This window comes from Mastomys coucha, unplaced genomic scaffold (genome assembly GCF_008632895.1).
Source record: "Mastomys coucha isolate ucsf_1 unplaced genomic scaffold, UCSF_Mcou_1 pScaffold11, whole genome shotgun sequence".
Classification (NCBI taxonomy): Eukaryota; Metazoa; Chordata; class Mammalia; order Rodentia; family Muridae; genus Mastomys; species Mastomys coucha.
The window spans coordinates 10,842,724-10,857,516 of record NW_022196893.1 but is presented as its reverse complement, the minus strand read 5'-3'; the positions used below and the strand labels follow the sequence as shown (position 1 = coordinate 10,857,516).

General features: G+C 52.1%; 1 protein-coding gene and 1 pseudogene across 2 annotated transcripts in view; both read right to left on the bottom strand.

Annotated features, from left to right (window-relative positions):
- Window positions 1-9,091, bottom strand: part of LOC116082355 — a 13,599-nt pseudogene extending 4,508 nt beyond the window's left edge.
- Window positions 1-14,793, bottom strand: part of Syngr1 (synaptogyrin 1) — a 30,661-nt gene that overhangs the window by 15,484 nt on the left and 384 nt on the right. The gene's annotated exons all lie outside the window — the stretch shown is intronic.

Genomic DNA, 14,793 nt, shown 5'->3' with positions numbered 1-14,793 from the left:
GAGCAAGCAGGGCCGGAGCGAGCGGGCCAGCACAAGCAGGGCGGGCAGAAGTCCTGAGTTCAATTCCCAGCAGCCATACACATGATGGTTCACAGCCATCTGTACAGCTACAGTGTGCTCATACACATAAAGTAAATAAAATTTTAAAAAAAATGTATTTTGTGTGCAGGGATCATTCGTCTGTGTGCCACAGTGTGCAGTGCCCACGGAGGCCAGAAGGGGGCGTCAGATCTCCCTGTGAGCCACCATGTGAGTGCTGAGAGTGGAACCTTTGCCCTCTGTGAGAGCGTCTAGGGCTCTTAACGGAGGTATCAGCCAGGCACGTTTCTGCCACAGCTGACACCCAGGAGGATTAAGGGACACGGACAATGAGGGAAATCCAAGAACCATTCACACTGTTTCCTTGTCTTCTCATGTGTCATATGATAGTGGTCCGATGTTGCTATGGCCTCATGACAGCCTCGTGACATCCCCCAGGCCTCCATGCCTGTGATGTTTGAATTCTATTAAGTGTCTGCACTTTAATAACGACGCTGAAGGCTGCAGAACAAAGCAACAGACAGACGCTGGGTACATGCACTCGGAGGAGTTATGTAAGCTTTTCCTGAGGAAAAATGAGAAAGAGCTTGAGACCACAGGTTCAGGACGCTCAAGGAAGATTATGGTCTACACATGCGTCGATAGAGAGATGAAAGCAAAGCCCACAGACCTTTACAAGGTGGATTCAGATTCAGCCATTAAGGAAAGAACTGAAATAAGCAATGAGACCAGACACAAGGGCTGGGGGTGGAGGGGAGTGCTGAGGGAGAGATGACTTTTATCTCTGGTGCCCAACACTAAAACTAAAAACCAATCTGGACACAAGATCACATATTATGTGGGGTTTTTTTCTTTCTTCTTTCCTCCTTTCCTTCTGACATGTCTCACTTACGATGTAGCCCAGGCTAGTCTAGAACTTAAAGAGACCCACTTGCCTTTGCCTCGAGTGCCAAGATTAAAGGTGTGTGCCACCACGTCACATACTTGATGTGATTTCTTACTGGCTGTTTTCACCACAGGAGCAGAGCAGAGCAGAAGGTGGGGATAAGGGTGAGCGCCTGATGGGACTGGGTGGGGCTGCACAACATGAAAACACTAAAGGACGCTGGAGTTTGAAGGGTTAATTTTAAAACAACAACAACAACAACAACACAGGCCAGTGTGGTTTCACACACCTTTAACACCAAGACTTGGGAGGCAGAGACAGAGAAAGAAATCTTTGTAAATCTGAGGTCAGCCCGATCTAGACAGCAAGTTCCAAGATACTCAGGCCTACATAGTGGGATCCTATCTTGATTTAAAAAGAAGGAAGGAAGGAAAGAAGGGAGGGAGGGAGGAAGGGGCTAGGTTTTGGTGAGCCACAGGACAGCACAGACCTGTCCAGATAGGATATTCTGACCCACTGGCTCTGCTTCTGGCCCATGAAACCAAGAAGGTGATTTGGAATGGCTCTCTGACAGAATAGGCAAACTGAGACTCAGAAGGCAACAAGCCTCCAGAGGAGAACCTGAAGTAATGGACCAGGGGACCGAGTGGTGAGGGATAGAGGCTGGCAGGTGGCCTTGCTGTACCTTATAACACCAATATGATGGCTAAGCAAGAATGAGTCCAGGCTGGTGCTCAGGGGAACAGGAGGGGAGTGGCCTACGATAGGGTTTCAAAGACCATGTCAGGGGCTCCTGGGCTACCGACAACCCAGGCAGACGAGGCAGGCTCTGAGGGACAGCTGCCTGGACCAAGTGCTACTCGGTCCCTGAACACTGCCATCTGGGTCTGGCAGCTGCAACAACCCAAGGCTTCTAGCACCAAATGGCAGGTCCTGCCCATCCCCAGATGCCACCAAACCAGCAGAAGGGTCAGCTTTTGATAAAAAGATTTCAAAAAGGCCTGCTGCATTCAGATCTGAGGCTTGCTGGGTGCTGGACAATGAATGGTCTTCTAAAAGCCTTATCTTCTGGTGAGACAGCTCAGGGGATAAAAGCCCTTGCAGCACAAGCTTGGAGACCGGAGTTCGATTCTCGGGACCCACATAAAGGTGGAAGGAGAGAAACAGCTCCGTAAAGTTGTCTTTGACTTCCACCTGTGCTCTGTGGCACACTCGTGTGTGCACACACACATAATACACATGGGATGAAGTTCATCGGTAGGTCAGATACTAACCATCTTGGCACTTCAGAACAAAACAATACCAGCTTCTCCGCATGGGGAGGTTTGCACCCCAGAGCAGGGCATGCCTCCCAGGAGTAAGGGGGAGGTCCTTTCCTTCCCTGGAGGCTACGGGCAAGAAGGAGCAAGGCCAGAGTACTCTCTTAAGCAACACTGCCTAGGAGGTGCATGCTTCCTGCGGCCAGAAAAGACACCACTGCTGCAGGTGCTAAGAACAAGAGTGGGCCCCACTTCTCAAAGGCCAGGAAAATGGCCTCCTCAAAAAAGGAGCCAGGAGGGGAAGCAGGCGTGCGGAAACCTGGGCCTTGGGGAAAGCTGGAGAGGAACCATTAAGACTGGATCTCTAGGGTAAGCCAAGCAGGGAGTCCTTGGAGAGGCTAGGAAAAATGTGCTGGAGACATGTGTCCCCCAGGAGGGCGAGGAACAAGATCAAAACACTCTCAGAAGGACAGAAATGGGAGGCATGTGGTCCCACAGCGGCAGCAGCAGGCTCTTGCTCTGGTCGAGTACTGCAATAGTGCAGAAACGGGTATGGACTGCAGTAAGACCTTCCTGTGGGGAGTGACCTGTGGGGTACAAGTCTGGTCTGAGAACCCCTGCCTGGCCTTGGGTCTTTAGCTATGCAATTTTACCTGTCTGAACCCAAGCTCTAGGGGAACAACAGCCCAGAGCTCCCAGTGTACTTTGAAGAATGAATGCTTGCCAGGCCCAGGCAGGGATGACCCAAGTGAGCATCACAGAGATGTTGGGCTGATGTATAATAAGGGGAACGGATGCTTAAGCTGGCAGCAGGAAGGTCAAGAGGATACATCAATGGTCAAGGAAGGGTTCTTAGGTCAGGCCCTTTGAGATGGGCTAAGAAGCCAGCCCTGCAGGAATCTGAGTCACACATAATCCAGGCGGAGGAATGGAAACAGAGAGGCTGGCTGTGGACCAAGGATACAGTGGTGGTGTGGGGATAGCTGAAGCCATCATTAGAGGTCAGTGAGACACAGGCTGATGGACTGTGTAGTGGCCACTGTCTTCTGGTGCAATGAGCACAGGATTCGGAACGAGCTGGGTGATAAAAACTGGTCCTGTTACCTCCAATGTGTCACCACCCTACAGATGGATGGTCATGTTTGGGGTTCCTCTCTACCGTCTGGATACATCCTGAGTTTCTAAGTATAGAGGCCAACTGGGCCCCAGCCCCATTCACTTTGGGGGCTCTGATCCCCTTCGGCTAGGAAGAAAGCTTCCTTCCTTCCTTCCCCTCTCCTAGGCCCCCTTCTAGGCCTTCTTCCTTGGAGACAGTCCCTAGTACAGGTCAGGCCTCAATCTTGATGTCGGTCTCCGTGACAGGTGCAGGAGAGCACACCAATGTCAGGGGGACACTATTCAGGGAGCTGGACCATGTCACAAACACAGATCTGCACTGCATGGGGCGGGGTCTGGGAGGCCTCTTCCTAGATGTCAGTATTTTACTCATTTAACAGCAACTCCTAAGCACTTCATATGTACGCCTACACCACAACCACAAGGCAGGAAGGTCCCTGTTCACACTGGAGGAGACGGATATGTACCTAAGTTCTGAAATGCACAGGAAGAAGCATGAAGTAGTACGAGAGAAGAGAGTCTGGGTGGCCAGGTGAACGTCTGATGAAGTGACCTGGCTGCAGCCAGGCTGCAGCCAGGTCCCCAAACCCATCCGATATCTCCAAAATGATGGCTCAGGGAGGAGCCACAAGTACAAAGACCCTAGGATGCAAAGGAGTTCAGTGTGTGGAGGGAGAAGAGGGAAGCTGACACAGCCGGAGGACATCTGGGAATTAAGGTCACCAGGGCAAGCAAAGCCGGGGGCCCCTGGCCGCTAAGGTCAGGGTGGTTCCAGGAATCAGTGCAGACTCAGAAGCCATTCAGTAACCGACATGACCTAAGAATAGGCTGGACAGCTGGAAGAGAGGCTGCAGGGAGCCCCTGCAGTGTCAAGGCTGGAAAGAGCCAGGGAGCTTGGACTGCAGCGGAGGCGTGGCCTGCAGAATTTGCCCAGATCGAATGCAGCAAAGGACAATATTGAACAAGAGAGCGGACTTGATAATGGGGAGAAAGGTGTGTACCTGAAAATATCATACCCCTGCAGGGGACAGGAGCCTACAGATAGACAAACTGTCTCCAAGGACCTACAACCAGTCTCTGGAGGTCTCCAAAGCCCCCTACAGGACTCCTCACAGGCAGCAATGATCTAGTTTCTCATCCAAGTGGGAACCCCCTAGAGCAGGGGCAGGGCCTCAGGTGTCTGCTGCTCTGTCACTCACAGATGTGGAGAGAGTAAGGTGTGTACTGATGTATGCTGACCAATCAGACACACTCACTCCTGTCTTAGGACCCGGACTGAGAGGTGAGGGGGAGCCAGCATTGGCATGTCAGGCTCTTAGAATCCAAAGCTGGTACCCTGTGCCAGGCAGCCTCCCTGGGAAGCTCGTTAAGGCAAGACCTGCAGAGACTGCAGGCAACATACAGAGTAGCGTAAGCCGACACCAGAGAACCGGAAACTAAACCAGAAGGAAACTCTATATGGACCCAGTGGTGGCCAGGAAGGACACTGAGGAAAATACATCCAAGTTGTCGGCTGGGCTGAGGGGAAAGATAAAAGGTCTCACAGGTAGAACCAGGGCCCAGACACAGCAGAGCACCCGGACAGCAGGACAAGACCCAAGGGAGCCACCTGACAGCAGCAGGCTCAAAAGAAATCTTCTTCCCCACAGTGCCTTAAGAAAAGGGTGCGGAGGGCTGAGGAGGGCTCAGCAGGTGAAGGTGCTCGTCATCAAAACCTGGCTTCCTGAGTTCCATCCCGGGATCCACATGGTAGAAGGGAAAAACTGAAAGCTATCCTCTGACAGCTGTGTGCTGTGGCAGGCACCCCTGAATAAATACAATGAGAAAACAGAAGGGAAAAGCCCAGATAAACAGCCTCTGCCATGGTTTCCATCAGCCTCTGAACACATCCATCCTGTCTTTAGAAACAGAGCCCAGATGGTGCTTGGTGTAGACCCACAGCCAACTCAGAAGCAAGCCAGAGGAAAGATCAGATTGGAGGAGAATTTCAGGATTCTGGACTGCTAAATTCAGAGGTGCAGAGAGAATCAGACACCCCAGAAATCCTGAGCCTCCGGGACTCCTGCACACTGGTCAATCATGGGGAAGGGGAGAGATGGCACAGCCGGAGGGTGCTGGAAAATTCTGCACACGTGGCTCCCCCTTTAGAACATGGTTTCCTTCCTTTTTTCATCTAACAGGATCAAGGCAATGCCTTCTCTATTAGAATGTAGTTGCCCCAACAACCTTCTGGACACCTCCTGGGTGGCTCTCCCTACCCTGATCTCATGAGCTAGGATGTTTATGGTTTGTCTCCTATGAAACCCTGTACCAGCCTGGAGCCCTGGGAGGTCGGAGCCAATAGACTTGGCCATTAATACTTACCCATACATCCCAACAAAGCAATGGTTACCCAATAGAGACGGTTACCCAATAGGGTTCATCGGGAGGCAGGGGCATGGCCTCTGCCCCAGCCAGCCTTTCCACAGCACTCCAGGTCCTAGCCAGCCGCTTCCAAAAGAGGCAGATTCCAGACTCCAGTTCCAAGGAACCACGACAGGCCTCATGCAACCTGCCCATCTTCTAAGGGACCAATGGCTGAGAGGAGAGAGCCAGGAGGCCTGGGTCAGCTGCAGAGCTCTAAGAACAGCTCCCCTCCCCAACCCTATCTCTCAGCGAATTTGGGACAGCACAGGCTATTGTTGCCTCAGCAACTCCGGAAGCCCTTGTGTGTGCCATGTGAGTGCAGGTGCCCAAGGAGGCCAGAGGATGATGTCAGATCCCTGGAACTGGAGCTACATGCAGTTGGAGTGAGTGCTGGGAACTGAACTTGGCTGGGTCCTCCAGAAGAGCAGCAAGTACTCTTAACCTCCGGCGTTCTTCTCCAGCTCCTTCTTTTTGAGACTGGGTCTTAGCTAGTCTGCTACTTGCTTATGTAGCCCAGTCTGCCTTGAACCCACAACAGTTCAACCCCCTGGTATAGTGTCGCCACAGTATTCTGGAAAGGTCTTTAGATAAATGCCAGGTTTACCCAGATTTGCTGTACACTCCCCCCCCCCCCCCACACACACACACACAGGTGCTTGCTCGCGTGCATGCACATGGTCCCTCTACCTACCAGATTTCAGACCTGGGCTAGACCTCACCTCCATCTGGTCATCTGGCCTCTTACTTCAGCTTCCCCACAAAACTCTGTAAGACTTCATGCTACCACCTTGGATCCAGGCCACCTCCACAGATCTTCAGGCAATGGCAGCAGCCACAACAGCCACCCTCTTTGTACCAAGGTCAAGGCATGTTAGCCAGTCCCCTACTGAACTGACACTCAGTTACCCAGGAAGTGAGGACACCACAGCCGTTTCCCTTTTCTCTGGATCCTTACCAAGTTCAACCTTCCAAAGCAAGGAAACCTCGAGGCCTTTGCCCTTGGCTGTCCCTCGGCCCGGGATACCGATCGTCCCCCCAGATCTTCCCAGGGAGGCTGGCTCTGGGGCATCTAAGCAGCTACAGGAACCACACGGCCCCAGGAAGCCCTCCAGATGGGACTCTCAGATCCAGGACAGCTTCCAATCAGCGTCCTCTATAACTCCGTTACATAAGTTGTTCCCTATAGCTCAACTGTGGGGTTCAGTCTTCCCTCGGAAGGTCAGGGGAAGCCTGGGGGTGGGGGAGCAAGACCCAGCCCGACAGGCACAGGCAGTGCAAAGTTCAAGGAAAGAACGTCTTGGCATCCCTGGCCCGTAGAACCTTGCCCACACCCCTGGAAGTGCAGCCTCTCTAAACCGACTGTGAGCTGAACCTGGCTCCGGTCAGCATCTGGCCTGAAGTAGGCCCCTCCCTAGCCCCAATCCTGCCTCCAGGGTCCTGACAGGAAACCGTACTGAGATGAGTCAGGCTACCATGGGGCCCTACTACAGACGGGTCCACAGCCTACGAGATCATGTGAGGGAAGCAGAGAAGGCAACTCAGGGACGCGTGACAGCTTCCAGCAGCAGCCCATCTGCCTGGAGAGCTGGAGCCTCCTCTCCCTGTAGCCTTGGATGTGGCCATTGGGGATTAAAGTGGTAATCTTCCCACAGACTGCCCTCACACGGTCTGGGGGAGGGGGGATTGGTGGTTGGACAGGGCACAGAGACTAGGTGTCATTGGGGGATGAGATGCTGCAAACTTCCCCCTCCTGAGGCCGTGAAACATGGGGGCCCTGAAGCCTGACCAGAAAGGAGAACCCAGAGGACCGACTGCCTTGACTGGCCAGTGCCCCTCCATCAGTGCCACCTCTGCCCCTTTTGAAAGCAGGAAGTGAGGTGTAGTTACCACCTTAGGTCACCACACGTGGACCTAAGCACCCAGCCCACCAATTCTCAGCTGTCTGCCCATGTACAAAGGCAGTGAGGAGTTACAGAGCAAGCTGGGGAACCCAGGAAGGATTAAGGATTCACAGGGGAGATGACAGTTCTGGCAAAACAAAGGGCAGAGTAGAAGTCCCACCTCAAATGCCCACAGTGTGGAACCCTCCCAAGAAACCAGCCATCACCCAGGACTAGGGGCCTGGCAGATTCCCTGGCCCCAAGGCTTATAACTGCATCAGCTCCTTCTAACTGGCTGGTTCTTATCCTGCTAAGTCTAGTGTTGGTTCCCCTGTCGCTAAGCCAGGACAGACACCTCCGGCTGGCTCTCCACTCACCATCACCATATTTTAACTGGACCCTGGATCCTATTTCCCTCATTAGTGTGAAAGCCCTCGTTGTGTGGAGCAGGTATCCAGAACACACTCAGAGAATCGGTTAAACGTGAGGACAGAGAGTCCACATCCTATGCATCTGGATTTACTGTCGGGGCATGCAGAGGCCCTCGCTGCCAGCCAGGCGCTGTGGAGATCCATTTATAACAATCAGCCGTGGGATCTGGCAAAGTGAAGGTCATGGATGAGCCTGACCAGAGGGAGAAGTGAGGTAGGAGCGAGCCTGCTGAGTGCTGTGCTAGACTGAGCACACTCAGCCCTACAAGGGACCAGGGAAATGGGGAGAGAGCGGGAGAGAGCGGCTTCCTACGCTGAAGAGGGGAACCTGGGGAGGGAGGTTGGGAATGGGAGGAAGATGGAGGAGAAACACCAGATGCAGACACAGGAACTTGGGCATGTGAGAGGAGCCTGGGCAACCAAATAGGGAGCTGGCCCCAAGGGGTGGAGTCCAGTTGGGGAGTAGGACTGGATTTAACCCAGCTATAGCAGGTGTGCCAGAGCAGGGACATATAACTACTGAGGACCCAAAGTGGAGAGAGACAAGAAAGTCCAGGAATGAGGGTCCTGGAGAGGATCTTTGTATGGCTCAGAGGTCCAGGTACAAAATCACAGGATAGACAAAAGGAGAACTGGGCATGGATGAGGATGCACTCGGCCTGGGGTGTGGACGGCGGCCCTGGCTGTGCCAGATAAGGAAGAGACGATGGAGAAAGGGGAGCCACGCTGTGAAGTCAGAAGTTGGCACGGGGCCCAGGACTGATGACCTGCAGACCAGGGAAGGTATGTGAGATGGGCCTGGGGGACAATCGTCACCCTGGAACTGGTCTGTAAGAAGGGAAGGGAGGTATCAGGGGCTGCTGTGCAGGCCAACCTGGAGAAGGGCCTACAAGGGCTTTAAGAGACAGGACCCTGAGCCTGCCCACCTCAGGCCTGACAAAGGGAAGGTGGGAAAAGGAAAACGGTCCTCACTGAGTAGCTTCAGGGTACAGGGTTAGAGGACAGACCAGGTTACCATGCAGTTTCCACAATGAGGACTTCAGGGAGGGTGCAGAGGCTGAAGACCCAGGCCATGGTCACTTGCTCTGTAATTGCAGGTTACTTGAGAAATCTGGCTTGTTGGAATCCCCTTCATGGTCCCAGCCTGGGCTGACAGCCTGGGGCTGTACCAGCCAAAGTAACCTCTTCCCACAATTCACTTCACTGGCACCTGCCTCCTCAACAGAGGAGAGGAGCCAAACTTCATGCCTGGAAAAGAAGGCTCCCCCAGAAACATGGGGGTATGACTTCCCTGCCGAGGACATTCCGCTCTGCTCACACGTGTGCCAACGAGCCTCCCTCTGCGGCGGCAGTGTTTGTTTGTGTATATACACGTGGAGGCCAGAGGTCAGCGTAGGGTGGCCTCAGCTCTTGCTGCTCTTCTCCTTGTTCTTTGAGGCAGGGCCCCTCACTGAGCCCGCGAGTCACTGGTTTGGCTAGGCTAGCTGAGCTCCGGGGACCTGTCTGTGTATGTCTCCACCCAGTGCTGGGGACCTGTCTGTGTATGTCTCCACCCAGTGTTGGGGTTACAGACACATGCTATCACATCTGCCTTTTACAACGGTGCTAGGGATCCAAACCCAGGTCTTTAGGCCTGCACAGCAAGCGCTTAACTGGCAGGGCCACCTTCCCAGCTTTTTGGCATTGCTTCTTTAAGGATGGGCATACTATGGGGCTAGAGAGATGGCTGGAGAGATGGTTGAGCAGCCAGCGGTTGCTCTTGCAAAGGACCCAGGCTTGATTCCCAGCACCTACATAGTGGCTCAGAACCATCCATAACTCCAGCTTCAGAGGATCTGATGTTGTCTCCCAACTTCCAAAGACACAGGCAAGCCAGTGCTGTATAACATACATATAGGCAAAACACTCGTACATATGAAATAAAATCTATTAAATGAAATAAAATTGTTAATTTTTTTTTTTTTTTTTTTTTTTTTTTTTTTTTTTTTTTTTTTTTTTTTTTTTTTAGTTTTTAGTTTTTTGAGACAGGGTTTCTCTGTCCTGGAACTCTCTCTGTAGACCAGGCTGGCCTCAAACTCAGAAATCCGCCTGCCTCTGCCTCCCAAGTGCTGGGATTAAAGGCATGCGCCACCACTGCCCAGCAAAATTGTTAAATATTAAATAAAATTCTCTTAACGAATGGGGAAACTAAGGCTTACAGAAAATCTTGCTCTGTCACACAGTCAAGGAGGGCTAAAGGAGGTTGTCACCAGCCTTGCCCTGTACCCCACATACCGTCTCTCCAACCAGGAAGCAGGTTTTTCAGGTCTGGCTTCCAAGCCTGGCTTCTCCAACTACCCTGTCATCCGCCTCTCCCTTCCCCTCCCGGCTTCTCCTCTCCGTCCCCCTGGCCTTTGTTCTATTCCCTGCAGGCCCAGCTTTGCTCCTCTGAGTCATGGCTGAGGACTGGCTCACCCATCCTAGCTCCTCCAGCTGGCTTTAGCTGCCTCCTCAAGTGGGGGGATAAAACTGGGCTGTGCATCTATAATCCTATAATCTTGGGAGACAAGATCATACGTTCAAGGATATCCTGGGCATCAAGACTTTCTCGAACTAAAGTTAAAAACTGGGGCTGGAGAGATGGTTCAGTGGTTAAGAGCACTCACTGCTCTTCCAGAGGACAGGGTTCAGTTCTGGTTGCTCACATAAGATGGCCTGTAACTCCACCTGCAGGAGTTCTGATACCCTCCCTCACGTACCCACAGTCACATGATATGCACACACAAACACACATATATACATAAATCAAAATTAATCTTTAAAAAAAAAGTAAAAAAAGGCTGGAGAGATGGCTCAGCGGTTAAAAGCACTGACTGCTTTTCCAAAGGTCCTGAGTTCAAATCCCAGCAACCACATGGTAGCTCACAACCATCTGTACTGGGATCTGACACCCTCTACTGGTATGTCTGAAGTCAGCAACAGTGTACATATGTATAATAATAAACAAATAAAAGCCTGGCAGTGGTGGCGCACGCCTTTAATCCCAGCCCTTGGGAGGCAGAGGCAGGCGGATTTCTGAGTTCGAGGCCAGCCTAGTCTACAGAGTGAGTTCCAGGACAGCCAGGGCTATACGTAGAAACCCTGTCTTGGAAAAAAAAAACAAAAAAAAAACAAAAAACAAAAACAAAAAAAAAAAACAAATAAGTCTTTAAAAAAATTAGCTGGGTGTGCCTTTAATTCCAGCACAGAAGAGGCAGAGGCAGAGGCAGATGGATCTCTGAGTTCTACACAGAGAAACCCTGTCTCAAAACAAAAAATAACAACAAAAAATTAAATGGTGATGGAGAGACTCCTCTAAGAGCCCTTGCTCCTCTTCCAGAGGACCAATACTCAGTTCCCAGCACCCAAAGGACCAATACTCAGTTCCCAGCACCCAAAGGACCAATACTCACTTCCCAGCACCCAGAGGACCAATACTCAATTCTCAGCACCCAGGTTAGGAGGCTCATGCCTCTAAGTCCATCTCCAAGGTTTCAAATGTTCTCTTCCTCCTCAGTCCCCTGCACGAATATGCACACACACACACATACACATAAAAGAAATGAAATGAAAATTTAAAATATTTAAAGGAGGCTGAGGATGTAGCTGATGGTGCCCTTGTCTGGCATGTGTGAGGTCCTGAGTTCCACTACCTTTACTTAATGAAGCCAGGTGTGCTAGCACAGCCTTTAATCCTAGCACCAGAGCGAGGCGGAGGCAGGAGAATCAATTCAAGGTCACCCTCTGCTATACATCAAGTTTGGAGCCAGCCTGGGCTACATAAGACCCTGTCTTTTTAAAAAAGAATTGGGGAGGGGAAAAAAAGGGGACTAAGAAAGCAGATGGAGGTAACAGCATGCAGCTGCCCTGGACGGAGTCCCAACTCTGCCTTTCCCGTCAAGTGCAGTCTGGCCTTGCCCAGCGTGGAGGAAGGAGTGACAGCCAAGAGTCATGGGACACGTGGGTTCTGGGAGGCCCTGCTTCTGTGCCATTGGGGTCAGTGGGCTCCAGGGACCCAAGGTTCACAAGGTCCAAGTTGCGTGAGGCCCCTCAGCTTGTATGGTAAGAGTCTGAAGGCCATTTTGGAAAATCAACAACAACAAAAGATCATCCTGGTACAAGCTACAAGCACACAAGTCTATGTGTACATGGTGCTGGGGCACACCATGCCTGTGGTAGTGGCCTGGGTATCAGTGGTCCCAGCTTATATTCGACTGAGGGGTCTGGGAATCTGGCTCTATCAATGCTACACCCAGGAAGGTTCCAGCAAACCTGAACAAATCGGTCACCTCACACCCAGAGCCCAGGCTCCCTTAGCTCCATGGGGAAGTATGGGGCTACCAGACCCCACAGTTGATGGAAAAATGTGAGGGCGGAGAGAAGGCATGGGGGCCCACTCCAGAATGTGTTAAGATATCTATACAGCACAGACTATTCAAAAAGATGGAAGAGAAACAACACGGCACAACATGTGCCATGAAATTTACCATTTTTTTCCCCTCTCTTTCATTCTTTCTAACCCCACCCCCTACCCCCACCAGAGCTGAGGTTGGAAATCAGGGCTTTTATACTTGCTAGGCAAGTGATCTACCACTGGCCACACCCCCAGCCCCCTGTTCACCCAAAGTGTGTACTTCAATGATATTATGTATCCCATGTTGCTGTCCAATAATGAGCAGGTAATATTTTTTTTTTTTTAATAATCAGGTAGGGGCGCAAAACTCCTTCTAGGCAGTCTCATGTAGCCCAGGCTGGCTCCAACTCGCTATGTAATTGAAGCTGGCCTTGAACTCTCTGATCCTTCTGCTTCTACCTCCTGAGTACGGAGATTACAGGCAGGTACCACTGCTCAAAGGCTTTTGTTTTTTTGTTTTTTTGGTTTTTTTGGTGGGGCGGGGGAGGCTTTTTTGAGACAGAGTTTCTTTGTGTAGCCCTGTCTGTTCTGGAACTCACTCTGTAGACCAGGCTGGCCTCAAACTTGAAGATCCACCTGCCTCAGTCTCCGAGTGCTCAGATCAAAGGCATGAGCCACTACAGCCCCAGGATCTAAGCTTTTTAAATCTAGATTTTAAAAAACATTTTTTTTTTCTCTAGCCTATAGAACACGCCATTGTTAAAAGCATAAAGCGCCTGGGATCCAGGTGTGTGAGCAGGGCTGGGAAGTCCGGAAGGGCTTTGGGCTGGGGCTAGACTTGATCACCAATCTGGAAACTACAGGATTGCCATCTCTCCTGCAGCAGAAGCCCTGGTGACAGGAAGACTTGCCTGCGGTTCCCAAGATCAGCAAGTGGGTGCTAGATCTAGCTAATTTCTCTTCCTCCTGCTGGGCATGTCCTCCTTTCACCCGGACATGAAGTGTAAGCCCTCCGTGTCCCACTAGAACCAGCATGACATCACTTCCACAGAGCACATCAATTCCACAGCAGGGAGACCCCTGTCCTGGCTCCCTCCCTAGTAAGACTGTGGGCTCCCTGAGCATCAGGGCCGAGCCTGAGTCATGCTGCCTTCCCTCCCCTCCTGGCCTGGAAGACTCAATAAAGCTTTGTTAAATGAAGCCATCACCGGTCCAAATGACCCAAGCATAAGGAACGCCCACGCCCCCTCACAAAGCTAGTGTTTCCAACCTTCCAGCCAGGGGCCCCAGAGAGGTCAGAGGAAGCAGCACAAGATCAACCCACCTGACCAGGCAGGTGCCTGCAGGGTTCCCACTTTACCTAGGGCCTGCAGGGGCTTCTGCAAGCCGGGGAGGGCCAAGAATGAATAAATCCGGTGTCACAACCCCTCATGGATATATCTGGGCTGCATGGCCATAAAGAGTAGCAGAAACAAGGCTCCCCACGAGGAGGAAATTTAAGTGATTCCGAAGACCAGAATAAATCTCAAACCATTCCACCCCTCAGATCCTGAAATGGCCCTGAAAACCAGAAAAGGCGGGCACCTCAGCCAAGTTCAGGTCACAGCTGACTTCGGTTATTAGCCCCCAGGGGTCCCTGACCCGTGTCACCTACACAGGCTCTTCTGGTCTTAGCACACCAGGAATAGACCCAGATCTGCAGAGGCAAGACCCTCCATGAAGCCAGCCAACCCCAAAGGGCACCTACAGGCCTCCTCATCCCCGGGTGCAAAAGCCCCCTGAACCACCCCTCAGGTTTGAGCTGAGTCCCACTCAGCACTGGGGGACCTGCATGGACTAGGTGGGCTAAAAATACCATGGACGACGACAGACCTCCCTGCTCTCCGCTGCGTGGTCGGGACCTTTCTCCAGACAACATTTAGAATCCACTCAGGTGTTTGTTTGCTAGGGATGGGAGAGTTGCGGATTCATAAAATGTCAGACCCTAAAGGAGCCTCCAGGAGGCTCCTCCCACCCCTATAAAGCGAGAAACTGAGGCATGACATAAGAGGTGACGCTCCCCACCCAGCTCCGAACTGAATTCCTCGTAACCCTGATCTTTTTTGGGGTGGTTCCCTGCCCAAGGTCACGCGGCAAAACAGATGCGGGTCTTGGCGGAACCCAAGTATCCAGGCTCGAGACTCAGAGCTCCGCAGCGTACAGAGTGAGCAACGAAATCTAGCTCCCGGTCTTCACCCCGAAAGCGCGCGGCAGGTGCAGCAGTGCGCCCTAGAAAAAGATCCACGCCCTGATCCGCGCCCCCCAATAAGCGGCCTTGAACTTGGGGCTCCGTCCCCGCGGACGCACGCGAACTGAGCCGCTAGAGTGAAAGCAGCGACAGCTTTTGGAGGTCTCAGCGACCGGG